The sequence below is a fragment of the Megalops cyprinoides genome, chromosome 11 (genome assembly GCF_013368585.1).
Source record: "Megalops cyprinoides isolate fMegCyp1 chromosome 11, fMegCyp1.pri, whole genome shotgun sequence".
NCBI lineage: Eukaryota > Metazoa > Chordata > Actinopteri > Elopiformes > Megalopidae > Megalops > Megalops cyprinoides.
Genome location: NC_050593.1, coordinates 544,935 through 552,498, shown reverse-complemented (window position 1 = coordinate 552,498; position 7,564 = coordinate 544,935).

Sequence of the window (7,564 nt, the reverse complement as noted above, 5' to 3'; positions counted from 1 at the left end):
GCGCATCTGCTGAACTGTAAAGGTAGTTTTATTGTCATTAGGCTAAGTGGAATTTTTTGTGCTTGATTTCTGCCTTTGACTGTTCTGAGCCACCTCAGTGCTTTTAGCACTTTTTTTAGCTGGTAATTCTGTTTTGGCAGTAAATCCTTTTTTAGGGAAAGCGTTTCAGTTAGTGGAAAAATGTGGCCAAAACTGTGCGAGAGTTGCCGGATGATCGGATTTCTGGAGGGAGACCTCCAGGATGAGCTCATCTACGATTGTTGCCGACTTGTTGAGCACTTGGAGAACAAGATTCTTGATCTCGAGGCCCAACTAGCTGGATTCCACAGTAATCCTGAATTGTTAGAGTTCCAGGAACTGATTAGTATGCACCTATAGGGAGATAGTGTGCTCACCAAAGCCAGGTAGGGGGAAGATACAGACCAGATAGGGTGAGAGAGCTGGGTTTCAGTAGGGCGTAGGCGTAGAAAGGGGCACACAATTCCAAGAGGGGCGGCATCTCCAGAGATTGCGGGGACCAACTGTTTCGTGCCACAGTAGGATGAGTTGGCCCACAATCCCGTGAGTGGGAGGACTGAAGAGCCCCAGGGCACCCAGGTGGCCTCATCCTCCAAGAAAAGGGAGTTAGTGATAGTGTGGGACTCAATCATTAGAGGGTAGATAGCATAGTGTGTTCGCGCGATGGGAAGTCTCGCATGGTCTGTTGCCTGCCTGGTGCCCAGGTTGGAGACCTCCTGGAGAGCGCGGACAAGTTCCTGGCCAGAGCGGGGGAGGATCCAGTGGTCATGGTCCATGTTGGAGCCAATGACATAGGAAAGGGTAGGTTTGGAGTTCTGCAAGAAAAATTTATTGAGCTAGCAGGGAAGATTAGGAGCAGAACCTCCACGGTAGTCTTCTCTGGAATTCTACCAGTACCATGTGCAAGCAAGCCTTTATATGGAGGTTTAACACGTGGCTACAAACCTGGTGTAGGAAAGAGGGGTACAGGTCTATGGGGCACTGGGACTCCTTTTGGAACAGGGGTGACCTGTACAAGCGGGACGGGTTACACCTGAACCAGAGGGGTACAGCTGCACTGGGCCAGCATATGCTTAGGGTAGCAGAGGGTTATGTTAGCGCCGGTGATCGGGACACAAACACGGGATGTTCCGGTTCCAGGCGATTATTTGAAAGGGACAGGCAGTTCGTAAATCCAGGGACAGGCAGGGTTTGAAACACAGAGAAGCAGTCCGGGGGCAAATCCAAAGTCGGGAGTCGGGGAGAACAGGGTCAGGAATCAGGCAGGTGAGTGGCAGCGATCAGATCCAAACGGCGGGCAGGAATCGTGGTCAGGAAACAGGCAGGATCAGCAATGTAGCAGTAAATCACGAAAAACAAAGCGCGGGGACAAGACAGGTGAAACACACTGAAACAAACTAGCAACAAGACAGAGACACGCAGGGAAGATATAGGGCTGGGGTAACGAGGAGATGGGAAGCAGGTGAGCAGGCAGGCAGGTGCAGGCAATGAGGGAATCAGGTGGACGGGGACCAGGCGGGGAGCAGGGCGGGGCAGGAACACAAGGAAAACAAAAACACCGCGGCTTAAGGGGGCGGAGCCCTGACAGGTTATTTAACTAGGGTCTGGGGGGGCAGGGAGGTTATACAGTGAGATGGGCAGGGATAGAACACACCATGGCTAAATATTTTATTAGTAGTGAGGAAACAATGCTTGTAAATCAGTTAGAGCAGGACTGTAATAGAGGTGGTTCTGAGCAGCTGGGGCCAGGGGTGAAGGACAAGAAATGCACACATGGTACCCTGAAATTCCTCTGTTTAAATGTTAGAAGTAAAAAATAAAATTTTGGATCTAGAAACCGTTATGAGTAATAGTAATTATGATGTTGTTGGGATTACAGAGACGTGGCTCGGTGCAGGGGATGGGGATGAGTACAGCGTAGAGGGATACAAGCTGCTAAGAAAAGATAGAATCAATAGAAGAGGAGGAGGCATAGATCTCTATGTAAAAGATAATCTTAATATTCAGGAAATACCAGGAATGTAGCCCCTCGGTGTTAGTGAAGACATATAGATTCAAATATTGGGGGAAAATGAAAAAGGTCTGAATGTTGGAGTATGCTATAGGCCACCAGCCTCAGACAGCAGTGTCAACAGTATGCTCTTTGACAACATTAAACTAGCATGTCAGGAGGGTGAGAAAATAGTAATGGGGGACTTCAATTACCCTTCAATTAATTAGGAAGCTGTGTCAGGTCAAGGTAAATGCGAGGAAGAGTTTTTGGGTGTTGTAAATGACTGTTTTTTGATACAGTCTATTACTCAAATTCATTCCGCAAGTGAGAAAAGGGAAGCTGAAAAAGAAGCACCGACAGTGGACGAATAAGTTGCTACAGGACAGTTTGAAACAAAAAAGGAAATTATTTAGAAAATACAAGTTGGAGAGCTCAGACAGTATTAAGACTGAATATAGTAATATGCGAGCTCAAGTTAAGAAAAAAATAAGGGAAGCTAAAAGGTGTGTTGAAAGACAGATTGCACTAGATGCAAAGAGCAACTCTAAACACTTTTTTCAATATTACGGTTGAAAAAGGATAGTTAAGGATGAAATAGGAGGTATAAAAAATAAGGATGGAGTTATGGTTTACTATAACAAAGCTATTGCTGATACACTAAACAGTTACTTTGTGGAGAGTTTCACTAGTAAAGTGTTTTCGCATATGCCTTCAGGTGCAGTCAGTTCTCAGAGACTTATGGAGGAAATTGATTTAAATGATGCAGAAGTACTAGATAAACGTCAAAAACTTAAAACAAATAAGGCAGCAGGAATTACAGGAGCTATCACTGAGTGGGTTTGAAGTTGGTTGTCTAATAGAAAGCAGACAGTAACTGTGGGAGGAATTGTATCAGAGCAGGGTCCTGTACGAAGTGGATTCCCACAGGGATCAGTGTTGGGGCCTTTGCTATTTCTTATATGCATAAATGATCTTGATGCAGAGGTTAGTAGTGTTAGGAGACTTTTTTTGGAATCGCATAGCGTTTGATCCGGAGACACGTGATGTGTATTCGAATACAAATGCTGGAGACAAGCGATGTGTATTCGAATACAAAGCGATGTCGCTACATCCGACTGGAGCCAAACGGTGCGTCTTGTGAACCCTATGGAGCCAATTAGGTTACAGGGCTCAGGAAATACCCAATTAGAGAGGGAGCTGTTTAGCTATGCACAGCTCCACAAGACCAATCAGAAACAGCACCCCCGCTGGTCATCATAACTCATATGCAAATGTGACTGCTATTAACTGTATAAAAAATGAACTAAATGCTGTTGAACTTCTGCTGAATGCTGATGTTCCCACGGCCGGCTGTGCAAATAAACCTTCCTGACTTTGCTTCGAACATCGGATCTGCTTCTTTATCGGAACAAAACACGTTTTGGTGTTCCGGACTTTTACTAACAGTTGTAAAATAGTAAAATTTGCAGATGATACAAAACTAGGGGGTCTAGCCAACATTTAATTTAGATTAAAGTCTTGCATGTGGGAAATAAGAACCTTAGACAAGACTAATTCATGGGTGGAAAAGAATTAGAATGTGCTCAATTTGAAAAAGACTTGGGAGTAATAGTTGACCCAAGCTTAACAGGATCTAGGCAGTGTGCTGTAGCAGTAAAAAAAGGCCAACAGGATGCTGGGATATATAGCCAAAAGTATTGAGTATAAATCTAAAGAGGTTATATTGAAATTATACAATGCCTTAGTCAGACCTCACTTGGAATACTGTGTGCAGTTCTGGGCACCGCACTATAAAAAAGATATCGAAGTTCTTGAAAAGGTTCAAAAAAGGGCAACTAAATTAGTTCCTGGCATGAAATATAAAAGCTATGAGGAAAGACTCAAGTTACTTAACCTATTTAGACTAAGTGAGAGGAGGCTTAGGGGTGATTTAATTGAGGTTTTTAAATTTATAAAAGGACTCAATAAGGTTAACTATAATAGATTTTTAGGGTGAGTTCAGTCTGTAAAACAAGAGACATAAAGACATAAATGGAAACTAGTTAAGAGTAAGTTCCGCACTGATATAAGGAAATATTATTTTACACAAAGAGTTATCAATACATCGAATAGGTTGCCAGGTCATGTAGTTGAGGCAGAGACCCTTGCTGTGTAGACTTGATGCAGTTTTGGATACTCTTTAATTAAGAAATGGCGACCTTAGTTGGGCCGAATGGCCTGTTCTCGTCATAATATGTTCTTATGTTCTTATGACAAATGTCTGTTGTTTCTGAAACACTTTAGGTAGAGAGTATAGAACTGTGGCCTCCATATCTTGTGGTATTATTATAATTTCCTTAAAACTCTTGGTTCTTATTTTCTGTGACCTTGTTCTTTTAAAGGTTGTAATGTTATAGTATATATGAAACTAGGCACATGCAATCATGCATGGGTCATGTTTTAACTGAAAGTACTGTACTGAAAGTGTACAAAATAGAAAGGTAAGGGTAGCATATCCTGAAGCACTGCCACATTTGATGATGAATAAAACATTACAATACAAAAGGCTGAGTGAGTCTCCAAACAGTAAACATTTCTCATATACAGTTGAAATAAAACTATTCAAAGGGGGTGGTGACAACCTTGGGTGTAAAAGCCGCATTAGGACATAACACCACTTTTTCTCCAGCCACTGAAAACTGCAAGCAGGACGGGTGGACTGAGAGTGCATGTAAATCCCCCACCCACTTCACCGAAGCTAACGCGTGGAGGAGGGCTGTTTTCAGCGAAATGGTTTTTAAATCTGCGGCATAGAGGGGGTCAACTGGAGCACCAGTTAACGCCCGCAGCACGACCAGTAAATCCCAAGAGGGGAACAGGCACTTCCTCAGGGCTCGTAATCGTGTTATGGACACTTTCAGTGTGGAGGGCGTCCTGCCCTGGTCAAATAATTCCTGCAAAAATGTCAGAATAACTCCAATAGGGCATTGGATTGGGTCTTGATCCCGGGATGCGACGTGAACGTGTCCCACCCTGTCTGTTTATATAAACCACTGTCAATTGCACAGGCAGAGAGCCGAGCCGTGGAAGACGGTTCAATGTTATATGATGGGAGAGACAATGTACGTCTATGTCGGGAAGTAACTGCCCACTCAAAACCATTATTATGTGGGGATGAGGGCTTATGTTCACGTGGCCCCGTGTGACTTGTGACAGGGGGATGTGGGGAACAATATGGTTCTGTGCTTGTGCAAACGTTATATCTCGTGTAATTTTTACAGGAGAGTGATAACATATTCGCTTCCGTCTGGGAGGCAGTAGCGAAAGCTACGTTGGAAAACGGGGTTGAGGAAACCAGTGCGCCTAGCTGCAGTGGAGTTTCCTCGGGTCCTCTCCCCCTCTCTCAACTCGTCTCAGGCCTGCGGTGCTCCTTCGCCTGGAGGGCGGCTGCTGCTGCTGTGGTTCCTGTTCCACCCCCTGTGCTCCGTTTGCTGGTGGGCAGGGGGAACTGGAGGCTTGAAGTTACCCACGTCCTGCCTCTGCACTCTGCTCAGCAGAGAGTGAACGAGAAGCTGGATGTGGAGCGGGGTTGACCTTCCTCTCCATCTGCCTGTGAGGCATCATGGCAGTGAGAGCAGCTTGACTTCTCTGTTCAGCTTCAAATCTAGCCATCATAATACCCACCGCTTTGCCGAAGGCACCTTAGGCGCAGAGGGGGGCGTCTAACAGCAGGGATATCTCCTTGCCCGGGAGCTGAGCCAGATTTATCCAGAGGGTGGCGACTGATAGCCACAGCTGCTGCCATAGCCCTTCCCGTTACCTGAGCACAGCATTTAGACAGTCTAAGAGACCGGTCCATAGCCCTTCGTATTTTGACAATATTCTCTGGGTCGAAGTTGACAGCTAATTTGCTCAGTAGCTTAGCTTGGTACCTTTGTAGCAATGCTGCTGTATTAATGGTACACACAGGTGAGCATGCCGAATACAGGCGGCCCCAGGATTTCCTTACCTCTGCGTCTGCATGGGGGAAGAAAGGAAGTGGACCATGGGTAGTGGGCGGGGGTTCGTTGTAGAATTCCCCGTCCATCAGAGACTCCTCAGGAGCGGGGGGGTTGGGCAGAGGGAGGCCAAGTTTAATGGCAACCCTGCTAGCCACTTCCTGCAGCTGTGCCCCAAGCAACTTATCGCCCCTCTTAGAGGGGATAGAAGTGGGGGCATCATATTCGGCCATAGAGAGCTCATCTCCTGAGGCTGATAAAGATATGCAGTCATCATATATATATATGCTCACTAAAAACTCGACGATGCTCACGAGGTAGTGGCCTCACCAGCTGAAAAGAGCAGTTAAGCCATCGAGTAAGCAAGTTTTGGAATAGGCAAATGCAAGAATCAATTTAGGTTATTATAATATAACAGAGTGATACATTATATGGACAAAAGTATTTGGCCACACCTGTTTTCCCTTATCTCCAGTGAAAGGCAATCTTAATGCTTCAACATACCAAGACATTTTGGACAATGCTATGCTTCCAACTTTGTGGCAACAGTTTGGGGAAGGCCCTTTTCTATTCCAACACGACTGTGCCCCAGTGCACAAAGCAAGGACTATAAAGACATGGTTTGATAAGTTCGGTATGGAAGAACTTGACTGGCCCGCACAGAGCCCTGACCTCAACCCCATCGAGCACCTTTGGGATGAACTGGAACGGAGATTGCGAGCCAGGCCTTCTCGTCCAACATCAGTGCCTGACCTCATAAATGCACTACAGAATGAATGGGCACAAATTCCCTCAGAAACACTCCAAAATCTTGTGGAAAGCCTTCCAAGAAGAGTGGAAGCTGTTGTAGCTGCAAAAGGGGGACCAACTCCATATTAAAGTATATGTATTTGAATGTCATTACAATGTCTGAATACTTTTGTCCATATAGTGTACGTGCGGTTCAAGTGCAAAGTTGGCAAAGAGAAAGTGATAAGGTCAGTCACAGCTATTATAGTATTATGGGAGGGCCCCAATCAGTTAATGACGTTTATCTAGCCATTCGGCGGAATTTCAGAGTGACTTCGTGATTGGTCAAGCCCGTGTTGACTGTGTTGTGTTTTGCAAAGTATCAATTTCATCAGCTCCCCATAATATTAAATGTAAAATAAAATGGATTTCAAATGAAGATCAAGACATGGATGGGGAAGAAAACATCAGCAAGAATATAATAAAAATATAATAAAATATAATAAAATAATATAATAATATAATAAAAAAATGCCTATTCAGATTTTGAATACCCAATAATTTGGCCCTATTAAGCCTGAGGTACACACACAATTTTCGTCATCCACAGGATGGAGCCCTTACCTCAACCTTAAAAAAGAAATTAAACATCATTCACTGTGCTTATATGACGTACTTGTATTGTGATGAGTCACTTTGTAGAGCAATGAAAAAATCTGTATTAACATGAATAGTAATTTATTGTAAATATTACATGGTATGGTGTTCTGAGCAAATATTTTGACACCAACAAACCTTACCTATGGTTGGGAATCATCTCAAAAACACCCATGTATATGTATGCAGG